The sequence below is a fragment of the Crinia signifera genome, chromosome 2 (genome assembly GCF_055691185.1).
Source record: "Crinia signifera chromosome 2, ASM5569118v1, whole genome shotgun sequence".
NCBI lineage: Eukaryota > Metazoa > Chordata > Amphibia > Anura > Myobatrachidae > Crinia > Crinia signifera.
Window position 1 is genome coordinate 195,768,224 of NC_139218.1, and position 25,844 is coordinate 195,794,067.

At 43.1% G+C, this 25,844-nt stretch overlaps 1 protein-coding gene across 2 annotated transcripts in view; it reads left to right on the forward strand.

Annotated features, from left to right (window-relative positions):
- The window catches only part of COL8A2 (collagen type VIII alpha 2 chain), a 174,884-nt gene that overhangs the window by 51,571 nt on the left and 97,469 nt on the right, over window positions 1-25,844 (forward strand). For both annotated transcript variants that reach the window (XM_083173516.1, XM_083173515.1), the window contains exon 2: window positions 14,456-14,513. The gene's annotated coding sequence lies outside the window, so the exon portion shown is untranslated. The remainder of the gene's footprint in view (window positions 1-14,455; window positions 14,514-25,844) is intronic.

Genomic DNA, 25,844 nt, shown 5'->3' on the forward strand with positions numbered 1-25,844 from the left:
GGTTGTAGTATGCCTGCACTTAAGGCCTTATTCTGATCGGTGCGGATATTCCCGCATGCGGACGGACCGCCGATGTTGATCGTCTGCGCATGTGCAGAGGTCACGCTGCGCATGTTCAGGCGATTTCGCCGCACGGATTCTTTATACGCCGCACAGGGGGCGTAGAGGGGCGTGAGGGGCTACTTAGCCTCATTACAATATGCATACGCCCCCCGTTTCATGGGCGTTCCCATGCAAACGCGGGGCGTATGCATGGTAATGAGGCCGTGACGCGTGGGTACGGGGCGGGCATCTGACATCGCCAGATGTCAGCTGCCCGCCCCCATACATGATTTCACACGGACAAGTGTCCGTGTTGTCTTGTGTTGCGGGACCTGATGGAGCGTGCGGCCCTGCATTCGATGTTCGGCGACCATCGAATGCAGGGGCAGCTCCCAAGACGGAGGAGGCGTATCCCCGTCCAATTTCATGCGGATCGCCACATATCCGCGTACGGACGGCAGGTGGCGATCCGTATGGAAGGCGGGGATTCGCCTGCACGGTTGCGGCCGCATATTCTGATCGGGCCGCACCGATCAGAATAAGGCCCTTAGTTATATGAGCATTCAGGTAGACCATGCAGGTAGTTATATGGTCATGCAGGCAGTATATGACCATGCAGGTAGTGCATGGCCATGCAGGTGGTATACAGTATGACCATGCTTGTATGACTATGCATGCCCAGTGATCAGGTAAACAATGCCCTGCCACTGCAGCGACTGCATTCCCCCTCCATGTGCACAGCTGTGGATGCAGTCATGCACGTGAGGGGAAAATCAGGAAAAATATTTTGCCATCGATTGGTTTGCCCTGTTGTCGCAGTGCAAAGTCAGTGCTGCATTGGCCATGGGGAGAAGCATGATGATGTCAGTGGCCATGCAGGTAGTATATTATCATGTGTATGTGACCATGCATTTAGTATATGGCAATGCAGGTAGTATATGATCATGCTTATAAGACCATGCATACAGTATATGACCATGAATATAGTATATAATCATGCTTATTTGACCATGTATGCAGTATATGACCAGGCAGTTAGTATATGATCATGCAGACAGTTATCTGACCGTGCTTATATGACAATGCAGGTAGTATCCCTTCAGAATCAGAATGTTCTATATTTCTGATGAAATTTTGCCTAAAATTTTACTTTCATGGGGCAGATATATTAAGCCTTAAAGCCCTGTACACACGGGGCGATATAAGCCACTAAAGCTGGCTAAATGGTTGCTGAGGGATCATATTGCCAGTGTGTTTTTTATTTTGTGGTAGATAAAGCTATAGAAGCCAGCCCTTAATGGTCGCTGGTCGCAGGAGAATGATCCTGCGATTATGGCTAAAATTTGCTGGTCGCTGGTGCACAATGCTCTGTGCACCAGCAATCAGCGATTTCTAGTCAAAATGACGCTAATGAAAAAGATACACTGAGCAGTATATTGCTGAGAGATATTAAGCCAAATACCGCTTCTTCAGTTGCCCAGAAGAAGTGGTATTTGTGAAGCACGCGCTGGCACCATTAGCCATGCGAGTGCTCCCATGTGTCTCTGCAGCCGCACTAATCAGTGTCTTGATAACCAGCCTCAAATGGGCTCAAATGTTTGATTGAATACTGCCTGACTACTTTTTGTGTGCAACTGATCAGTTCCACAGTAGATATGTGGACCTGGCTACATTTCACTGGGTGTTTATTGCACACTCCAGCAGTGTGACTTATTAATGTAGGAACCACATTGATGTTCACCCGCATATGTGAGTTACCTATCAATCTCACCTTACCCTTGACCAATATGGGTTACTATATACATGGTGATGCATGCAGGTCCTCCTAAGTAGCGCACCTCTTTAAATAGAATTGTATCGAAATTTTTGTATAAGAGGCAGTGGTGCTTTTCCACACCTAAAGGGTTAAGCAACCTGCCCACCATACAGTTACAGGCAACAAAAGCCTAATTATGCACTCTTTGATATACCATAAAGGTTTCCTGCACACGCATTAATAAAACTGCATCTTTACTAATAAAAAACGTGTCAGTTTGCAAAAAAACATTATTCTATGAAACTCTCATTTCCTATGCAATACCAACGTGTATATTAACACATATGATATGTAGTACTAAGACCACATCTGCCAAACAGGTTATCGATAAAGGGACATTGATTCCGAACATTTAACTATATCTGGCAATCATACAGTCTGATATTGCTACAGACTTTTGAGACTAATTTGGGGCATATTCAACTCTTCACATGGGTCCCCCTGATACTACTGTATGATTCATTGAAGTGTTTGGTCAATCAGTTTCAGACACTACTTACTGTATGCTGGCAATTCATTTGTAGTTATATATCTTGTACAACTGACATAAGTATCTATTGAACGAATTGAGTTACACATCACTAAAGCTGTTATATTCTTTGTCACATGAATGTTACTACACTGCAACATTAGACATGAGACTCTGATACAATCTTTCATCACAGAGCAGTACTAGATGGTTAATATCAAATATTACAATTACACTGTACTATTATTTAGAAGGAGATTAATATGGGACACATGGTTGTCTTGCAGGTGCTTCTTTAACACGCACTAAAACTCACTTTGTTCATCATATTTATGTGTTTTTCATATTTCGCAGTTTTACTACAACCAATAAAAGTTATATTTTATTTCTAAATGAATTCTGAAATTAATTTCTCTAACTGGCACACCACACCTGACAAACTGTGTCCTGTCCTACCCTTGAATTAAGCCAAAATTGCTCAGCGACCATATTGCACCGTGTGTATGTAGCTTAGCAAGAGATAAATTGGAAGTTGATAAAGAGTGATAAAGGACCAGCCAATCAGCTCCTAACTGCCATGTTACAGGCTGTGTTTGAGAAATAACAGGTAGGAGCTGATTGGCTGGTCCTTTATCACTCTTTATTACCTTCCACTTTATCTCTTTTTAAGGCTTAATTCAACTATAGTATATGACCATGCAGGTAGTTATATGAACATGCAGGTAGTTATTTGACCACTCCTTCTGTGAACAAGCGCCTGAGCGAAACATGCATCAGACGATACCAGATGATGTGCTGTACACAGGTGACTGGTAGTCACCAGCATTTGCCGGGCCATGCTACAGCCACTGCTACTGGCGGCATAGGAAGGACCACATTGACGGGAGCATGATCACCAATTGCGATATGGCACCTGAGATCTCCAACTGCATCCTCCTTGTGATACCCCCCCTCCTAATTCCTGTGCTCACCATTACCATATGCCTGCTTAATGCATGTTAAGAATGGTTTGCAGAAAATGTACTTTGCACTAATTACTCTACCTTCTCTATATGATTAACCTAAGCCATATGCCGACTAAATTGATGCTATAGGCTGGTAAGCATATTAGATTGATTTACATGCTCAATTATGTCACATACCTACGATACTTTGCAGAAAGTATATGGTGCATAAACTGTCTTTCCTCGTTATATGATTATTCTACTTTGTGCTGAATGCCAATAACGTATGTCAAATACTAATGAGTGCATCAATGATTCATTGACTATATGTAAATGTGATATGCGATGCATTAGCAACAAATACAACTAACAATACAACATACTGTACGTGGATATTCTATCCAGACCCCCTTTTTTTATCATATAAATTTTTATTGAGACAGTCAAATGAAAGTCGACAATAAAGTATAAACATTTCACAATGTACAGGAAATACATTCAATAAAAAGGAACAATGTCCAGCAAAATATAACATAGAATATTGTGACTGAAATTTTTAATAATAAGTAAGTAATAAGGGTGAATGATATATCAGAGGTCACTCATAAGAAAACAGTGCTTGAGTTTCACTTTTGCGCTTCTTTATCTAGCCTGACCCTCATACCATGCTCTCTTATTCCCCATCCGCTATTCTTTCAAATATGACTGAGAACAGCAGAAGCAACATAATAAGTGACTTTTAGTGGGTCTTGTGCTCACTTTTCCTACTACTTCCTCTCACCACTAATGCCTGATCCGAGCAGACCCTCTGCACTGCGACATAGCATTAGAGGACATCTGCTCTCGACTCTTAGCTTGATATTGGTGTACTCGCTTATCTTTTCAGCGTAATACAGGCAAAACACTCTCTCAACTTTCCGTCCAATATCACAAGATGAAGAACAGCAGAAGTAATTCGCCACTAGAGGGCAAGCATTACTTCATTCTGTAACTGCCACCTCTACTTTCCGCTTCACTGGCATTCATATGATACTTAAGACTTTAATGAGATACACAGTGGCCTTGTACAGGGGTGACCAGTGATTCAAGAACTGTATATGTGCTACATGAATTGACTGTATTGCAGTACGTATGAAGCTAATTTATCCTGAGAAATATAATAAAAATAAAAGCAGCTGGCTACCAATTAATGAGCCGGTCCATGGTGTATATACACCTACAAAAACCTGTCATTTTGCAGGCCACTATAAATATTTGAATTGATATTATGTTGTTTGTACTGTTAGTTAATAGACCATGCAGCTAGTTTATGACCATGCAGCTAGTTTATGACCATGGAGGTTGTTATACAAATGTATCCATATAGATCTATCCTGTGAGCTACAAGTCGCATTTTACAGAACGCATAAGCTCTGTTTGACTCAAGAATGTTTGCAAGGGCTGTTTAACGCACAAGGAGGCTAGATGTATTTGGACTCATCTGTATGACCATGCAGATTGTTATATGACTATGCAAGTAGTGAACAGATATGTTAACGTTTCTTCTACGTGGTTGAAAGAATATATTTTCTATAAAGATACAAGAATTTCTCTCATGATAAAAATTATATATCATATAATTCTTATTGCTTTCACTGGCCCCATGCTACTATAGGCCAAATAATATGGTAGAGTAAGGCCTGCAATGTGAGCGATGAAGCATCTGAGTTTGCAACCAGCTCAACGATATGCATGAAACACTACCATAACATGTGTGCACCAGACTGTGCATCTTTGTGCATCTGAGTATCCACCTCCCAAATGATGTGCCGGGAAACCCCCAGCACATTTACAATAGATGTCTAATACCAAACATTACATCTACAGTAATTACAAAGTGTAACGCATGCACGGTACAGGTTGTTAGAGATTGGCAGGCATGCACAATAGCATAGCATGGGTATGCAGTCACTGGGTAGCCAGTGACTAGGTTGACATACCCAAGGTCCAAATTACCAAAAAACCCTGTCAATGAGCAGGTAACCCTTGGCAATGAGCAAGAATACCTTTTCAATGACCATGTAACTTCTGGCAACGAACAAGAAACTCCTGGCAACGAGCATGTAGGTAAAAATATAATTAATGTTGAGGGAATGGGTGCCAGAAACATTTTTGGCTCGGGGAGGTGGAAATTTCTGGCTGCTCCACTGACCGTGGCTTCTGAATGATCAGCCTAAGACTACAGCGAGACCCAATGAAATAACATTATAGCACTACAACTCAGAATAATTGAGAAGGAAATACCTATATACAGTGTAAGTTAAGCTGATGAAAGGAAGAAATGTGGGTGTGTTTATTTGCATTTTGGATTCTCTGGTGTGAGAATGATCTCTTTGCGACATTGGCGAAGGATTCCACTTTTGGTTGAAAACCAGATTGAAGTTACTTCTGATGTCTCCTGCCATTTTTTCTAATCCAAAAACAATGTTTTGCTGAAAAGTAAGTAAGTTTAATTTATAAAGCGCACTTTCTCCAACAGGACTCACACTTTTTAGGCATATATTGTACCAAGGAAATCATGATAAAGAGATCTGCATTATGCGTATGATGTGTCACTAGAATACTGAACAAGGTTTGTGGTTAAGAAAAGGGTTTCAATGTTTTGACTCGGGTGAGCTGATGATGATGATGATACATTTACATTTTTGTGTTAAATAAAACACTTGAGGGGAAGACTTTAGTTGAAAGGGAGTTGACGTGAAATGCAGACATTTTGCACAGACTGACAGTTGAGGGTTTGGGTTAGCCTACATGAGGTAATGGTTAGACACTACGGGAAGGGTTAGCTTATTTGAAGGGAATTCAGAGTTAGGTAATACTGTTAAGGGTTTAGGCACTACTGATACCCACCAGAAGGCCTCTAGATCTTTTGGAAGAACTCATTAGCTGACTGCTGGACCCAAATGACACTGCTGGAGACATATTGCAAATATTATAATCATGCTAACATTTAATCAGGGTCAACACCCACTGAAATTTAGATCTTGGTAGATATACCAAAAAGGTATATCTAAGGTTAAAAAGTTATAGCTGTGAAAGAAAATGGTTTGATTGTTTCCAGGGGTAACTAAAGGTCCAGTAACTATGTCAAGTAGGTTCTTATGTGGAAGGAGATATTGTGGATAATTCTGGTTGGTTTGCAAAAGCAAACTCATTTGTTTGGGGTGTGTTCAAACTGAAATCTATAATTACAATGTAAGAATAAAGCAGGTAGTATATATTCTGCACAGAAACAAAATAACTCACCCAACTGTAACTTTCTCTGAACATGTTACATCTGCCCCACCTGCATTGGACATGGTTTTATCAATTAAAGAAGGAGTTTGCTTTTGCAAACCAACCAGAATCACCCCCATTGAGAGAACTCAGGAAGACTGCCGCCTCTAGGAACACCTATGAATATTTGAGGAGTGAAGGAGAGTATCTGAGTTGGGGAATCACAGTTGGAGATCTAATGAAGAGTAAAGAATTCAGTAAAGAATTCAAGATATTTTGATGGGATGGTACTGTATAGGGTAAATATGAGATTTGTGTCAAAGCACAACACAATGACAGCAATTTAACAGTGGATATCAGAAGTTACCTATCAGTAATCCTCATGACTGTGGCTGCATCATTAAAATGTAATAACAATTACTATACAGCCTACAGTGTTTTAGGTTTAATGGGCATTAGTGTGTAAGGCCGGGATGTATCAATATTCGCATTTATAAAGTGAAGTTACCTTTTTTTTTTTCGGGCTTGTTTCGCACCCGTTTTGCGGAACTGTCCGCGTTATGTATTATTTTGTTATCTTTTCTAATGGGCTGCGCAAACTCTGCCCTCCGCCGGATTGTTTTAGTTTTTTTTGTCTTCGTTTTGCGCATGCGCAATGACGGCTTCTTGTTTTCTGACATGCGCAGATGTGTCTTGCCTTCCCCTCGCCCTAATATTCCTTTCCCCTCCCCCTCCCAAGCCTCAGACCTCGCCTGAAATTGCCATTCATAAGAAGCCTGACACCTCGCCCTAATTTGCATTAAACCCCACACTAACATGTCCATTTACCCAACCGTAATTTGGCACACACCTCACCCCAATGTGTCCGAATGAGCCACGTACCTTGCCCTGATGTTCTCACCTCACCATAATGTGCCTGACACCATGCTCCACTTTCATAACCATCCCATCACAACAACCACACAACTCCAAAATTGCCTCCAAGATACTGTAAAAATGCATCCCACAAGACACTTTTTACCTCTGGTTGGCAGACCCTAATATAATAGGAACAAACATTGCAATTACCTTACAGTTTTATTTTCTAGAATGGCACAGCAGTGTATATCGCCTGAAATACTTGGCGAATAATACCAGGGCTAAGCTGAGCGCTGCGAATGTTAAAACATTCCACAGCGCATCAGCTTACATAGAAAACAAGAAGGACTGCCGCGCCAGAAACTCTGTGATACTTTACACCGGCAGAGTTTTTTTTAAAATCAACAATGCAAAACTTTGTTCATACATCACGCGAACACAATGCGGACTCGAAAACGGGATGTCAGTGCACCGCTAAGCGTTGATACATCCCGGCCTAGATGAGAAAAGTTTTCTTATAACAGACTAGGATACAACCTTCCTGGAATCCCTGGTGAGGGTCCAATGGATACTTATAATAGGAAATGCGGTCAGGATAAATATGCCCCCAAAAAGTGAAGAAAAAAAAACACAGAAGTGAGCCCTAATAATTACGCTATGTTCTGATAGCATAATTGCAGGGTTCTCTGTGATTCTCTTCCACTGTACAGCTTTCTCTTCCCACTGATAGAGAAAGCTGTGCAGTGCTCCAATGTAATAAGACTGTGGAGTGCATTCACAGGGACAGAGCTTTCTCGCAAGCGCTGTCCCTGCATGAATTAGATAAAAAAAATCGCAATGTGGATTGGGACATTTTTATTATATCCCATCTGCATATGACATACAGATTGTCATAAATCTGCCCCTAATTGTGAGATTTGTACATGTTTAACAGCTCACAAGATCTTGCATGTGGCTGCATAATATATCAACATCAGCTCTAAAATCAGACTTCTGTTGATCCATCACTTCCTGGAATTTACATCTGTTTAATTTCAGCATGTTAGTAGAGCTCTGATCGAAGTTATCTCTGCTCTCAGTTCTTGTACTGAGGCTGTTACTTTCTAAGGTGCCTATTTATCATTCAATATTTTGTGAGATGTAATCCAAAAACACTCATCCTTGATAAAGCTGCATCTGGGAAGGCAACGAAACGCATATGAGACCCTTAACCTGCACTGACTTCTATCTGCATTTTCTTGTGGAGTCTGAACCAGTCCTTTCACTTGAAGACCCTTCAGGCCTAAACACCTGCACCGCTGGGAACACTTCCCTGGACTGCTATTCCATCAGGAATCAACTCCAGCGACCACTGGACATTTGCACATTCCAAATTGGCCACATCAATAGTGAGGACTTCTGCATTCCTACGGATGTTGAACCCCTTAAAACAGTGTTTGGGACCTGCAATGGCTGCCGGACGGGGTCCCGACAGTCATTAACCCGACGTCGGGATCCCGACTGTTAAAACACAGACGGCCGGGTTCCCGACGGCCGTCGGCTATTTTCCCTCGTGGGGGTCCATGACCCCCATAGAGGGAGAATAGAATAGGTGGCGAGCAAAGCTCGCCACCGTGCCCGCAGCGTGGCGAGCGCGGCGAGCGCAGCGAGCCCGCAAGGGGCTTTGTTGTGCTGGCCACGCTGTCTGAGACCAGGCAGTCGGGATCCCGACGTCAGGATAATGACTGTCGGGATCCCGACTGTCGGTGAATCATACCACACCCCCTGCAATACCTACCTAACCCATTTTTCTCAGATTGAGAAGGTATATCCTTGCTAGGTGTGGATACTTTGCAACAAAATGGAGGAGTAACTATAGCCCACATTGTTTCTATGGTTTCTTTGACAAAAAGGACTGCCAATTTAAGGGCATTATAGGAACAGACCCACCTTATGCTATTCATGTGCTATTGCTTGTGCAGTGTTTTTTTATTTTAGTGCTATCTTCTGCCATAACCGAGGATTCAATGCATGTTAGTTAATTTTTAAATATAAATACAATTATTTTTATTGTAAAGATCATCCAATTCTTTCAGCTATATAATATTTTATTAACTATTAGTGCTGCTTGGAACGGTTTTGGGGTCTTCTCCCTTTTTGTTCCCTTTGTCTCTATACATTTTCTCTTTCTCTTCAACAAGTTGTCACTATCTTACATGAATAAGTCCATTTTGTGAAATAAATGATTGGGTATTAAGGTTTCTTTATCCAAAACAGTAACAATGAATTGCACAAAGTAATTATTCACTGGAGATTTTGGGTTCATTCCAATAAGCAGTATTTTTGGAGCAGAGCATGTAGCAAAATAAATGTTGCTGCATTCTTACATTACAGATTAACTATTTCCGATGACCCCTTAACCTGCAATGTGAAGTTACCAAGTTTTTTTTCCATAATGTTTAAAGAAAGAAGCCTGAACTGTCTCTGAGAATAAATAAGTACAGTGTTGCCCCTGTAATCTGTTAAAGTGACAAATAATTGAATTGGTACTGTAGCTTTTCGTATAAATTTGCAAGGAGAAACTGCTTAGCAGTGATCTAAGATAGCTGTATAAGCACAGTATTACACATTACAGGTTATTTCTTCATGTCTTTTATGAAATTTTTGCTAATGTTAATAATTGTCGATTTTTCTGGATGTAAAATGAGACAAGGTTTTGTTTTTTATTATTATAAAAGCCGGAATTAGTTTTACGGGCAAATTTCTATAAGGAATCATTTACAAAGGCATTTCCAAACTGGGCCTATTTCCCATGTCAATGCTTATGACATGAAAACCGCTCCTCTCCTCTAAAAGTGGGCTCAGGAAGAGAAGGGTATTTTTTCTTTTACAAAATATTCAAGTTTCAGAAGAACACGGTATAGGTTTTGGCAACTGAAGCGTCTTTCCACAAGCCGAGGAGGGGTGAGAGGCAAAGGCCTAGATTTTTTTTTTCCTTTTTACATGCTGATTGAAATTCCAGAATTTTCCAGTCTTACTTAGTTGTATGTTGTGGTCTCTACCGGTCACATCAGGGACTTTGAATGCATTTCCGTGATTTTGTACTTTGTCTTTGAGGTCATTCTCAAGCACTATTAGCAAAAATAATATCTGTTAGTACATATGCATACTGTACTTTATATATTTTTTTTTATTGTGAAATGCACTTAATACAGAGTAATAAAATTGCGGGCATTGTTGTGTTTATAATATCATGTGGCCAATGTGCCTATTTTTCAAATGTAAAATATATGATACCTTCCTTACAGTATTTACCTTTTTGTCAGAAACAAAAAGGAAATTTAGGAAGCTTTAACAATGTGATATTCAATAGTTTTGCACCCCCCCAGTTTAATAAAAGTTTAATGTATCAATATGATGTCATCTGGGGCATGGGGAAACGCAAGGTGGGGTTTCGGTTTCCTGGAAACCCCCATCCTCTTGGTAAGTGGCTTAAAATATAACAACAATTATAATGGTATAAAATACAATTACATCATGCAGTTTAAAAGACTGAGCAGAGCTGCTGCACATGCCCAGTGGTAGCAGCTTCTTCTATTAGGTTTGCTATGTGTGTAAATCTGAGTCCTCAGTTAGTGCACTGGACCAGAGAGCAGCTAACAGAGAGAAGAAACAGGAGCCTTACCGTGAGGTGGGAGAATGTGAGCTTAGAAAGTGCAGTACTGGTTCTTTTACTGTATATTTGTGTATTTATTATTTTATATTTTTTTATATAACCTTTTTACTGACCACTTATTTATATTATTTCAATGTTTGATACAGCCTATACTACATACGACCTATAGCAGTGGTCGGGGAACAGGGGTAAATTACCCCAAATGGGGTAAAAATGAAATTCCTGGGGTAATGGACAGTCATACTGCCGAGACACAGCTGGGCATGCATATGAATCTATATTCATGCCCGGCTGTGTATCGTCAGCGCGACTGTCCATGGATTTTCATTTAAATTTAATTTAATTGCATATAGAATCTATATATAGTATTGCCCAACTATGTGCCAGATGCACTAGGCTTCAAAAGTGATAAAATAGAGAGTGATAAACAGCCAGCCAATCAGCCACTACCTGCCATGTCACACACTATGTTTGAAAAATGTCAGGCAGGAGCTGGTTGGCTGGCTGTTTATCACTCCCCATTTTATCACTTTTGAAGCTTAGTGCATCTGGTCCTGTGTGTGTTACAGTACTGTCCAAGGACTTGACACAGTGCAGTGCGTCTGGCCCTTATGTATAACACGCTTCCATGCGTGATGCCCCGGGCCCCACCTCCAACTCCACCTGCTTCAGTAGAGTTGACTAGTTGCTGCACCATCTTGGCAGCGCGCAGTCTGTACTGCTGCGGCGCCGAGTTTTTTTGCTTGTTAATAGGCTCCTGTTACGGTATACCCATCTCTAGTCTAGGGGGAAAAAATTGCACAGACTGTCACTATATCATCTTGAATTACAGACACTAATAGTTGCCTGGATGTCACATTATCAATGGCTATACCACACACAGCCTGGCAGCCATTGATAATTCTGTGATACAAATTTTGTACCACACACAGCCATACATGGTAATCATCATCATTATCAATTTGCTGCTAGGCTGTGTACCGTACTAGCAGGGTATGCCATCTAAATATATTTTGGTCCAGTCTCACAGTGAAGCAGATGGGTCAATGTACAGTAAATGCAGTTGTGGGCATTTTGAACCCAAGTAAGGGCTGTGATCAAGTTAATCCATCACCATGCCACCCAGGCACCATTCCCTTCACCGCACACGCACACACACTTCCCAGTTTTGTTTTTATTGGTGCTTTAAGAAATGGGCACACTCACACAAAGGGCCTAATTTAGCATGGATCGCTAATCAGAGACTATGTATAGTCACAGAGTAGCCACAAGTCACAAAGTAGCTGCAGTTTGATTGATAGGAAGCCATGGTTTAGAGGCAGAATCATAGCATTTGCTGCGTATGTTTGTGGAATGCAGGCACTTCCTGGTGTTTTTTGGGTTGCTCTGACGTCAGCAATAGCCACTTTCAGAAGGGTTCTTGATCAGATTGTGGAAGACTGGTGCAGATGGAAAAAAAAGTTTGATGATTTGGTGTTTGGAATGGATCTGCGAATGCATCGCAGTTTTGCAAGGGGACGTTTTTACCCTGTTTTGGCAGCAGCTTTCTGCTTGCAGTCCACTGCATTTTCTCTAATTAGCAATCCATGCTGAGTTAGGCCCAAGATCCAGAACCAACAGCAATTACATTAAGTCCACACACTGTCTCCGTGAACTTCTCCTCCTACTCCTTAGACCAGTAGTTCCCAAACTTTTTTGAATAAAGGCAGGCAAGAGTATCAGAATTTTTTTCATGGCATCTCTAGGACTAGAAAAAATAAATTAAGTATTTTTTTTAAAATACAGATGGAGCCCCTCTCATTCAGCTCCAGCGCCCGCCAGAATGTCCCCGGCTGATGAGCGCTGGCTGAGAGGGACTCCATCAGACTGGGACGTGCGAGCGTCTCACACGCACGCGCGTTCCAGTCACTCGGCGGCGGAAACCCTGCCCATCTCTGCTTCAGGGAGACGGGCAGGGTTAGGGGGTTTGCAGGAAGATGGAGGGACCGGTGACGGCGGACAGGGAGGTGGCGGATGGAAGCGGGGAGCTCCGTCGGAACAGGGCACACGAGCGTCGTGTGTTCACGGCCCCCCTCCCTGATTGTGAGCCTGGCAGCTGGCGAGGGCTGGCGAGGGCTGGCGGTTCTATCGCCAGCCCTCATAACAATGACACGGGCTCCATCTTTAGGTCATTGTTAGACTCAGTTATATTCTGAGGGACAGCTTGTGTTTGTCCACATTTGCTACCGTATGACTGGAAGCCACAGGCTCTGGTTTTGTCTATTACATTGCACATAAATAATTTGAACTGATACTGGACCGCCAACCAAGGGCACCACTGCTGGTGTCCTGAGGCACCCCAGGGTGTCACGGCACACAGTTTGGGAACCACTGCCATAAAAAAGAAGTATGCATTACTCACCCTATTTTATATAAGTATAGATCATATAGGTTTATATAGGTCAAACTCATACCTCCCATATTTTAAATACTGTAAGGAGGAACAGCTCCACCCGTTGAAGGTGTGTGTCCAAAAGTAGGGGTGTGGCCTTATGGTTAGGGGCATGGTCTACAATTGCTGCACTTTCCGTAAGGCCATGCTCCAATATTGCCTACGAGGGGGCATGTCCTGCACTCTATGAGCTGTTAGCATGCCCCTTGTTTCCCAATGAATAGATGCTGTGCACATACTCTGCTAAGCAGAGCAGCGAGGGGCAGGTGGGCCCCTAGCTGCTCCTCCAACGCAGGACATTGCTGCCTGTCGGGACGAAGGACAGCCACAAAAATTCATGGCTGTCCCGAAAAAAATTGTAACAGTTGGGAGGTATGTCAAAATGTGGTTCCCTTAAGCAGGATACACACTGGGCGATATATTGTTAACAATATGCCCAATACAAATATTGTTAACAATATATTGAGAACATCAGTCAGTGTGTATGCTCAATGTCATTAGCGATGCGTGCTACCATGCATTGTTAATGTCCCTCATGTCATCTGTAAATGCAGCTCAATCTGACAATATCACCAGCGACTGTGTGTACAGAGCTGGCGTCCCGTTTATGTTACTGACCAATATTTTTTATGTCAATGGTCAGTGTGTATGCGTTATACGATTCTCCCATGGCACCGCCAATATAGTTATTAATATCGCAATATCGCCGGTGCCGGGAATCGCCCAGTGTGTACCCAGCTTTAGTGTTGAGCCTCTTCGGTTCTTAATTTACAATCTATTTGATCTGCAAACTGTACTGGAACTTATATAACTGTAATTTAGTGGAAACTTGACTGATAGTATGTGGCTTCTGCTTTGTTAACCTAGTAGATATGCAAATCTATGTATATTTCTTTTTCTAAGAAATTCTTGGCATGATTTTTTTTTTTAATGGTTCTAGTAACTGAACCCAAACTCATAATGTATTATTTCCACTCTCTCACAGATCTTTTTGCAGTTTGGGTAATATTGAAGTGGACTTAAATATACAGTGACAAGACCAGGTACTGTACAACTTAAAGTTCTTTCTAAATAGTAAAATGTGCTAATATGATCTTGTACATTTTAGGGCTATGGGGGGTGGGTATTCAATTAAGTGCCTTTTTTTTGTTAAAGTCATTTTTGCCCATTTAATAGTCTCCAATGCCATTTGGACTTAAAAACAAAACAATGCATTGGCATCTGCAAAAAAAACATGAAATTGAATACTACTGGGCAGTTGTAAGTCCCCCCTGTCATACATGAATAGGCGCTGTGCATGCTGGGCATGTCCCCACAACAGTGAAAACGGGGCATGGCCTTGCGGCAGTGCCATCAAAAGTTGAGGTATGCATACATATTGAAATTGTGTGTCTATTTTCCGTTACTTTATAGTATTTAGGCAAGCATTGGGATGATAGTGTAGATTGTGTACATGCCCACATGACATTGGCTACACCCACACACCACTGGCCACAGTTTCTGTGCCCCTTGATAATTTTTAGCCTCAGGCCCATGAAGCTCGTAATCCTTACCTTACAGTATATTGCATGATAACCAGGGCAGCCGAGAGAAATGCCAGTCCCCGGTAAAATTTGGGGGGCATGGCCTAAGTGTGGGAGGTGTGGGCATATCCCGCACTTAGGCCACGCCCCAAAATGTTTAGAGGAGGGTGAAAGAAAACTCTAAAAACTGTAATCTCAGCAGCAGCACAGCACATGCTGTAGAAGTATGTGCTGCTGTTGCTACCTGGGAGGGACGGAGGGGGAAGGGAGGGGTCAGACCAGGGCCCCTGCGGGGCCCCTCCAGCAAGCCTGGGCCTGGGTAATAAGTACCCGCTCCCCCTCACTCTCAGCTGCCCTGATGATAACCACTCTTACTGAGCAAAATTTAACCTATTGTAGTATATATATATATATATATATATATATATATATATATATTTATAAATAGAGTAAATAGAACTGCATCCAGCAACCTAAACAATACCAAGTGATTAATCAATAAAGCGTGTCTGTCAGCGATCTTTAATGGTTTGTAAACTGTTTCAGTTCTTTATATCATATGCTGCATTTTGCATTTGTACATTTATTTTACACAAGCCACGATAAGAAAAGAGCAGAGTTTGAAACAAGCAGTGGGGGGCAGAGAATGTGACTAAAGCCCTGTACACATGCATCGATTTTTCCCGATTTTCGATTCGATTTTGCTTATAGACGCAAAATCTAATCGAATCCTAAAGGAAATCGAATGGTTTTTGTGTCACTTTCGATCTACATTCAATTTGATGCGCACTCCCATTTTCACAAAATGGAACAGAAAAATCTACGGTACTTATGTAGTAACTGGGCTGCCGATTTTGAAATCGGGTCCATCGCATCGCATCGCACCCGACCATATCGATGCGATGCGATGCGATGCGATGGACCCGATTTTTCCATAGGATTCAATGTTAAAATGGACTCTGTCCATTTTAACATAGAATTCAATGGGAAAAGGGGTCCTTTTCATACCCCTACTATCCAAGTGGGCATGGAGTTGGATATAAACCTGTGGCGAGCGTAGCGAGCCACCGAGCCCGAAGCGTGGCGAGCGTAGCGAGCCCCGCGAGGGGACACAGAATACCGTCCCCTCGCGGGGCTCGCTTCGCTCGCCACGCTTCGGGCTCGGTGGCTCGCTACGCTCGCCACAGGTTTATATCCAACTCCATGCCCACTTGGATAGTAGGGGTATGAAAAGGACCCCTTTTTCCCATTGAATTCCATGTTAAAATGGACTCAGTCCATTTTAACATTGAATCCTATGGAAAAATCGGGTCATCGCATCGCATCGCATCGCATGGTCGTATGCGATGCGATGCGATATCGCATCGCATCGCATCTGATTGTATGCCTTAACTTAAGGCATACAATCAAAAAATCGGCAGCCCAGATACTACATAAGTACCAAATCTACTGTGCAGCCAAGGAAATATCGAATTCAATCTAGTAAATCGAATGTGTACAATGTACCACGTATGTATATCAAATTCTATATCTATTGCAAAAGTACAGATCTAATGGAAAGATCTAATGCCAGATCTAATAGAAAATCAAATCTAACATTGAATCAAAAGCAAATGGATGTGTGCGTACAGGACTAGAGAGAGACAGCTGATGACACCAGGGAGAGAATGGCAGGGAGAGGGTAAGTGGCAGTGGGTGACAGGGAGAGCGTTACAGGCAGTGGGTAAGAAGAATGTGATGGAAAGAAACAGTCACTGACACCAGAGAGTCTGACAGAGAATGGCTGATGGAGAGAGGCAGTGGTTGAGTAATATATTACACTTTATTTATCTTCACAAGATCATGTCGTTAGAAACCAGGCAGCAACAGCTTCAGTAGAGAGGAAGCAGGGGTCAGACAACAGGAGGAGGAGCTGGGAGGAGAGTGAATCCCGGCACCTCGGCTGGACTGTCACTACACAGTCAGACAGCAGCTCACCTGTTGAGTCTAGTCTGAGGGACTGGCAGCGTGAAGCAGGCTACCTTTTACTCAATGAATTATTACTGACGGCTATGTGGACTTCAACCCTACAATAAAAAAAATAAGCAGAATGTTTGCTCCTTATTTGTATATATATATATATACAGTGGTCGAAGTGGAAATTTTGAAGTGGGGGTATGGAAATTTTGAAGTGGGGGTATGGAAAAGTAAAGAGTGAATATAGTGCGCACCTTCGGACACCCCCCTGTCCATCAACGTCCCCTGCCAGACTGCCCCGTTGTACAGGGGTATTACAAAAGCACAATATGTGCTGCTGAGTGATCAGAGAGCATCCTGAGGGGGAAAAAAAAACTTTTTTTTTTTTATCTTCAGATTAAAGTGGGGGTATGCCATACCCCCGTATACCGCCCCACTTCGACCACTGTATATATATATATATATATATACTGTATATATATATATATATATATATATATTAGCAGGACGGTCTTGTTTACAAATGACAGTTACTTGTAAAGTATTTCATTATGTTAAGGTGCCCATACACGTTACAATTATTGTATACAATATTGTATACAATATCGCATCTCATCCGATCTCGGTTTTGCGATAACATCAGATGAGTTGAGATCTAGTACAAAAAGTATGTGCAGCACATACTTTTTGTACTAGATCTCATCTCATCTGATGTCATCGCAAAACCGAGATCGGATGAGATGCGATATTGTATACAATATTGTATACAATAATTGTAACGTGTATGGGCACCTTAACGCAGTCCCTGCCAGCTTTGAGCATCTTCAAATTCAAGTAATTTTTGAATGTGAAAGTGTCTGTCTCCGTTCCTTGTAAACTGTAGCTGTAACCTTGATTGTGATCTTCTCCATAGTTTACCAGTAAAAGGTCATCACTTTGTAAAACTCCCACTGCTGCTTGGGCAAACTCCTACTCCTAGAGTGCCTCCTTTTCACAACTAAAATCTAGATGCACCAAATCAAGGCACGTAACAATTCTTTTTATTGAATTTTTTCAAGGAAAGTGTTTAGTGTATAATACAAAACAGGGAGACATAGGAAACACAAGGTGAGCTAATAATATCAGACAGTACAAAATTATACAGCCCTTATTCCTATTTCTACAAGCCCAATTGCTTCTTACTGTAGATAGTAAAGTTATAAAGGGGACAAATTATCACCATACACCATACTTACCCTCCCGAAAATCGGGTATACCTCCCGGTCCCTCGGAAGGATGGGCAAGCCGCCTCCGTCGATTCGCCACTCCTTTTTCTTACATATTCCTCACCCTGTTTCTTACACATTCCCCACTTAAAGTACCTCGTACTTACACCATCCCCTCTCCCCTTGTGTTCCTCTGCATTTGTGCTTTATAGTCCAGAAAAGCAGCAAGTATGGAGCTTTTTTGGTGTATGCACTCACTGTGACCCTGGTGATCATTTACTGCCTCTGTCATACCTTTCCTCTACTTAATAAGTGCTTGCTGCATACAAGGTTATCACAGCCCATCCTACTGTATGTTAGTTTTGGTACTCTTTACCTAGAAGGGCGCCCACGATTTTGATCGTGGGCATCGTTAGGTAAAAAATCGCGTCGGACGCATCGCATGCGGCCAAATAAGGACGCGATGCGACGCGGCCGACGCGATGCCCCCGATTTCCCATTGAAAACCATGTTAAACCTAGAAATCGCGTTGGTCGCGTCGCGGCCGGCCATAAATGTACCCGCGATGGCCGCGACGCGATGCCCGCGATTTCCCATAGGATTCAATGTTAAATGGCCCGATGGACCCGATTTTCATGTTAAATGGCTCAATGCTCACGATTTAGCCATAGGAAACAATGTTAAATGGGCCACAGAGGCCAAATAGTCTCCCTGTACTCTGAAATGGCCCCCCCAATTGTTAACGCCACCCCACGATCAACGTCAACCCGAAGCGTGGCGAGCGCAGCGAGCCCGCGAGGGGCGGCGGTACGCGTCCTACGACCTTTTCATACCCCCACTATCCACGTCGGCTTGGAGTTGAGAATAGAAAGTGTGGCGAGCCCGAAGCGTGGCGAGCGGACGCGGATACCTTCACAGGTATCCGCGTCCCTTCGCGGCCTTCACAGGTATCCGCGTCCCCTCGCGGGGCACGCTGCGCTCGCCACGCTTCGGGCTCGGTGGCTCGCTGCGCTCGCCACACTTTCTATTCTCAACTCCACGCCGACGTGGATAGTGGGGGTATGAAAAGGTCGGAGGACGCGTACCGCCGCCCCTCGCGGGCTCGCTGCGCTCGCCACGCTTCGGGTTCACGTTCATGGTGGGGTGGCGTTAACAATTAGGGGGGCCATTTATTAATGTAGGGTGCCTATTTGGCCTCTGTGGGCCATTTAACATGGTTTCCTATGCAAAAATCGTGAGCATTGAGCCATTTAACCTGAAAATCGCGTCGGTCGGGCCATTTAACATTGCTTCCTATGGGAAATCGCGGGCATCGCGTCGCGGGCATCGCGAGTACATTTAAGCCCGGCCGCGACGCGACCGACGCGATTTCCAAGTTTAACATGGGTTTCAATGGGAAATCGCGGGCATCGCGTCGGTCGCGTCGCGGCCGCACATAAAAGTACTCGCGATGCCCGCGATGGGCGCCCTTCTAGGTAAAGAGTACCTTAGTTTCTCATTCATCTGAAATATTTTTTTTCTTTGTGACTTTATCCTTTTCTCTTTTTCTTTTTTAAGTTCTTTATTTCTCATAACCGTAAAGCAGAAACTTGGATGTTGATGGAGTGTTAGGTACAATGTAACAGTGTATAAGCGGTTATGTGATTATAAATCCATGTTTTGTTTTTGCTATTATAAGCCTGTCCCAGCAGCTTCCTTTTCTAGCATGGCATATGTAATGTCATGCCATCATTGTCGCTGAAGTGAAGAAGAGTGGAGAGAAAGCTGCAGGAGGGAAAGAGAGAGATATGTGTGTGTAAAGTGCACTTACTGTGGATATTTTGTGTAAGATGGAACTACTGCTGTGGGCATTATGCGTATATAAGCAACACTACTGTGGGCATTCTTTGTAAAGGACACTTCTATGTGGCATACTTGTATAAGGAATACTGCTATGTAGTATAGCTTGGATAAGGGGCACCTCCGTGTGTCATAACGTGAATAAGGTGCACTACTTTGTGGTACATTATGAATCTGGTCACTACATGTGTAATGTGAATAGAATTGTGCTACTATGTGGCATAATTTGGATTGGGGGTACTATTATGAGGCCACGCTCCCTTTATAAATTATGGGAAGTAAGGCACAAATTTTGTAGTTTTTAGGGGTACCGAAACTGGCATTGGCTTGCGTTCCGCTTAGTGCTGGGAGTGTGTGTGTGGGGGGGGGGGGGGGGGGAGGGGGTTGTCAGGGGAAATAAGTTCCACCACCTCTCCAGAACCTCTTTAACCTGCCCAAAATCTTATTTTTACCCACAAATATTAGAAAAATCCTCAAAATGTTTAAAGGAGGGACCTCAGCAGACTATTATATGTACTGCGGTCCCTCCATTTCCAACAACAGTCTATAAAGGTTCTGTGTGAACTGCATAGCTGTCAGATTCATCAAGCACAGTTTGGCCCTAAAGATGACAGTAGCTTATGAGCTATGGGTTCGTAAAACTAAAGGTCAATACACACTGAGCGATTTTGCCCAGCGTGTATGGACAGCGATGACCGCTGTCATTGCTGGTGGGAGAGCCACTCTGTGCATACACACTGAGCAGCTTTCCCCCTACAAGCAGATGAATGGTTTTCCTGACCATAATGCGAGAGCGATCATCACCGCTCACCGCTCTTCGCCTGGCCATACACACTTGGCGGCTTTGCGCTGAAATCCGCTCAAAACACCAAGTTTGAGCGGCTTTCAGCTCAAAATTGCCCAGTGTGTATGGGCTTTAAGTGGGAGATACTGTACAGTACTTCCTCCAGAACCCTCAGTGGTTGCAGCACATGCCTGGTCAGTAGACCATGCATGTTCAGGAGCCCCAATAGATGAATGAAGATGCTGCTGATACAGTCACTTTACTCTGAACACATTGCAGGAACACGGGTGTATATTACTACAGCTACAGATGTAGCCACATTCATTGTGGCTCTGGCATGGTGCTCGCGCAACTTGTATCCCACAATGCGCATGCTTTTAAATTATCAACACTTATGATGCATACACAACATGCAAGATTTTTAAACGATATACACAATAATGACATTGCTAATGATATTATCTTAGGGATGGCTATCGGTTGGTTAGCCATCGATGGTTACCATTGATAAGTAACCGTGATGGTGTATACCCATTTGTAAAGGAACCATCGGTAGTCATGGTCACCCCTACTTTAATATTCAGTAAACTGTGGACCAATCAGGGTCTCAGGTTTCACAGGTGTAAAGAGGCAGTTATGTTATGTTATTCTCCGTGTCCCAACAACCAGAAGAAAAAAATAAACATGTTTAATAGCTCTGTATCATTGATGGAGGGAAACCATCCGTCTCTCCCCATCGATGGTAAAAATAGTTACCATTGGCCATTGAAATGGAAATCATTCGATGGTTAGTGAGTTGCTGGCCGCCGATCATCGAGATTTTAGAAAGCCATTCGCAGACTTGCACGCGCAGGATTTTACTCTGTATGGGCAAAATTTCCCATCAGCGATCATGTCTGTTCAATTCAGTTCAAGAGAAATCGTTAACAACATTGCATTTTTTTCGGTGTCGCCTAATGTGGTTCTGGGATAATGGCCCGGCAATGTCTAGGTCGCCAGTCACTAGGTCAACCACTATTGGTCAACAGCGACTAAGTTGACACCTAAGATGGTCGACACACCCTAAAACAACAATGACTTACTGTAAGGTCGACATGCACATGGTCAAAACTCAAAAGGTGAAATGTTTTTCATATTTTTTGTGTCTTTGTTGACATGTGTATACATGGACACCATAAAAAAACTTGTGTCGACCTTTTGAGTGTCAACCATGTACATGTTGACCTTCAGCTTGTGTCAATCTTATGTAACTGTTGACCTAGGGTATGTCGACCATTTTTAGGTTTTAACCTAGTCACTGTTGACCAATAGTACTCACCCTAGTGACTGTCAACCTAGACATTGTCGACCCATGGACCGGATACGTGTAATGTGTACCCAGCTTTACATAGCTAGCCCAGGGCTGAGTTACAGGAGACCTAAGCACAATATGTTCAACATTTAGGAGACTATCACAAGGTTTTCTAGGGTGAGATTATCCTATTATTGTACTGCATGTGATCTGTAAACATGCCATAAAGACAGAATGTAAGGAGGATGGAATTAAGCACAACACTGGTCAGATTATGAAGGATACTGGGATTTTCAATTGTTTTTGGAAACAGGGAACAGTGCACAGTAATTTTATACAGATGAAGCATTCCAATGACGATGGGAGTTGTTTCAGTTATTTTGTATATATAATGGAGACATAGGAGGGTCACAGGGGGTTATTCAGAGCTAAAAGGTTCTCTGAACTTGCAGAGATCAGCTATTAGATAGCCGCTGTCCTGCCCAGAGTGAAATTTCGCCCTGTGAAACATATCGCAGGTCAGGTATTAGCTCAGGGTTGCCTACCCTCCCGGATTCTGCCTCACCCTCCCGATCTCCCCAGCAGTTGCCTGGCTGCATAGTTGAATCACTGCCCTTATTCAGATCTGATCGCAGTACAAATTTGGGTACTTATGTAGTAACTGGGCTGCCGATTTTGAAATCGGATCCATCGCATCGCATTGCATCCGACCATATCGCATGCGATGCGATGCACCCAATTTTTCCATAGGATTCAATGTTAAAATGGACTGAGTCCATTTTAACATGGAATTCAATGGGAAAAGGGGTCCTTTTCATACCCCTACTATCCAAGTGGGCATGGAGTTGGATTTAAACCTGTGGCGAGCGTAGCGAGCCACCGAGCCCGAAGCGTGGCGAGGGGACACAAAATACCGTCCCCTCGCGGGGCTCGCTTCGCTCGCTACGCTTCGGGCTCGGTGGCTCGCTACGCTCGCCACAGGTTTATATCCGACTCCATGCCCACTTGGATAGTAGGGGTATGAAAAGGACCCTTTTTCCCATTGAATTCCATGTTAAAATGGACTCAGTCCAGTTTAACATTGAATCCTATGGAAAAATCGGGTCATCGCATCGCATGCGATATGGTCGTATGCGATGCGATATCGCATCGCATCGCATCTGATTGTATGCCTTAAGTTAAGACATACAATCAAAAAATCGGCAGCCCAGATAATACATAAGTACCCAAATTTGTTCTCAAAATGGGCAAACCCATGTGCACTGCAGGGTAAATACTGGCTGCATTATTTTTACACTGCAATTTAGATTTCAGTTTTAACACACCCCACCCAAATCTAACTCTCTCTGCACATGTTACATCTGCCCCACCTGCAGTGCACATGGTTTTGCCAATTTTGAGAACAAATTTATACTGCGATCAGATCTGAATAAGGGCCTTAGTTATACGGTGTGATAGAAATTGGCTGATCTGAAAATGCTTGGACACGCTTTGACCCTCCCAGCAAACAGCCAATTATCACCTACAAATGCAGGCTTCCTGTCAATCAGTTTGCATATGGTCAGCGGTTAAAAAAAGATGCAGTATTTTATCGCTGGATGGCTTTACGCATGTGTACTGTGAGACATACACATGTGCTGCATAGCACGGTCCCCGTGTGAATGCGCTGGGGACCGATTGAATCTGAATAACCCCCATAGTGGAGTTGTTACGCACAGCTATTGGGCTGTAGGAGCAGACACTAAGCACAAATTTTTAAGATATATAATAGTCACAAAGCTTTAGCATAACACAATGCAGAGCTAAATGCTAGCCATCCATAATTGCTTACTCACCTCACTCAAATATAAATCATACTTGCCTACCCTCCAGGAATGGCCCGGAGGCTCCTGAGAATTGGGTCCGCCTCCCAGCAAGTCCCCCGCATTGCCGCCAGTCTCTCTCAACCCACTCCCCCAGCAAGGCTCTTTAGGAATCAAATTATGGGAATAGTGTCATCGTAACCCCACCCCCTGCTGTGCAATGCCTGTAATACCGGCACTGCACGGCAGGTGGCGTGGCCACGATGACGCGATCGCACTGACTATGCCACTCTTTATGAATGACTGGTGCCCCCCCCCCCATGTCAACCGTTTCATTTTGCTTGTGTGTATCTAATGACACAAGTCGATCTATTGCATGCCGGCCTTTTGTCAAGGTCGACCTAGTACATGTCGACATTTTGTGTGTGATAACCGTTTTGTATAGACCTATTGACTCTGTAGAGGGCTTGGCAATTGCTGCCCTCCAGATGTTGATGAACTACACATCCCAGCATGCCTTGCATCAGTTTCAGCATGGCCACATAGCAAAACTAATGCAAAGCATCCTGGGATGTGTAGTTCATCAACATCTGGAGGGCCGCAATTGCCCAGCCCTGCTGTAGATCTACAGTATCTACCAGAAGCAGCCACCTGCAGAGCAGCATGGCTTTGCCCAGTTGCATGCTTTTTGCTTTACAGAATCAAGTCCCGACCCCATATCCTGACTTCTACGAATCTCTGTGGATGGCCCACCATCATCCGTATATGGGATGCGGTTGTCAGGTTGACAATAAAAAGATCAACACTCAATAGGTTGACCACTATTGGTCAACAGACCATAGGTTAATATATGTGAAAAAGGTTGACATACCTTAGGTTGACTTGGGAAAGCTCGACATGAAAAAGGTTGACATGAGTTTTTCTCATTTTTTTTCAAAACAGGTGTTTTTTTCATACTGGACATAGAGAATATAATAGTGTGCCGGAGCATAGTGAGCAAAGAAAGCCATGTGCGGGGACGTGGTACACTTAAACGGTGACATGTCGACATGAGTCAGCATAGCCACAAAAAACATGAAAAAGTCACATCGACCTTTATCATATTGACCTTTTGCTTGAGTCGACCTTCGGCCCTGTCAACTTAAGCCATGTCAACCAAGAAGAGATGCAGCTGCTATTGTGGCATACGCTCAGCACTGAAGCATAAGCAGCGATTCTTCCATTAAAGTCTGCATTGACCCCTGTGAGTTTACTGCCCTCAGATGCAGACTGTTCATGCACAAATTAGAATATGACTTCCTTTCTCATACCCTGTCTTGCTTTATTACTTAGCTTTGGTAAGGGTAAAGTACTGCAGAGTGTGCGCTGGTAGTCCGACCTGCATCCAACATCCATCAGTCCTACTTCGCTCTCATCAGAAGATCTGCTAAATCCTTATCCAACTCCTGATACTATTACTCAACACGTGGCCATCATTGGAGCACGTTCCCAATGTTTAATTTAAGAAATACGGAGCCAAGTAAAACCCTTGGATGGATTTAACCTATCAAAATTGCCCTCTTTGCTCTGTAGCCAAGTAATGCCTCATTTTATTGTTTGCAGTCTGTCCTGCTGTAATAACTACAAGAACAGATTACCAAAATATTTTTAAGCTACAGTACACTTTCTAATGGAAAGCTGACCCCAATATACTATAATGAGATAAGTCTTTAACATTTGAGAGTTTAGACTCCAGTTCTTTCACTAATTTCAACATTTGAACTTCTGGTTTCCAACCTCTCCAAATGTAACTTAGCACAATCTCCATTCCCAAAGTTAACAGATAGGATAACATTGGATGAAGCTTTTTACATTGGAACAGATGAAAACCTGGATCACTTTGCAGTGTAAAGAGAGAGCACAAATGTCGAGATTGACTCGGAGGCCAATATACACAGATGTTAACAGTTAACATCTGTACCTCCAGACACCATT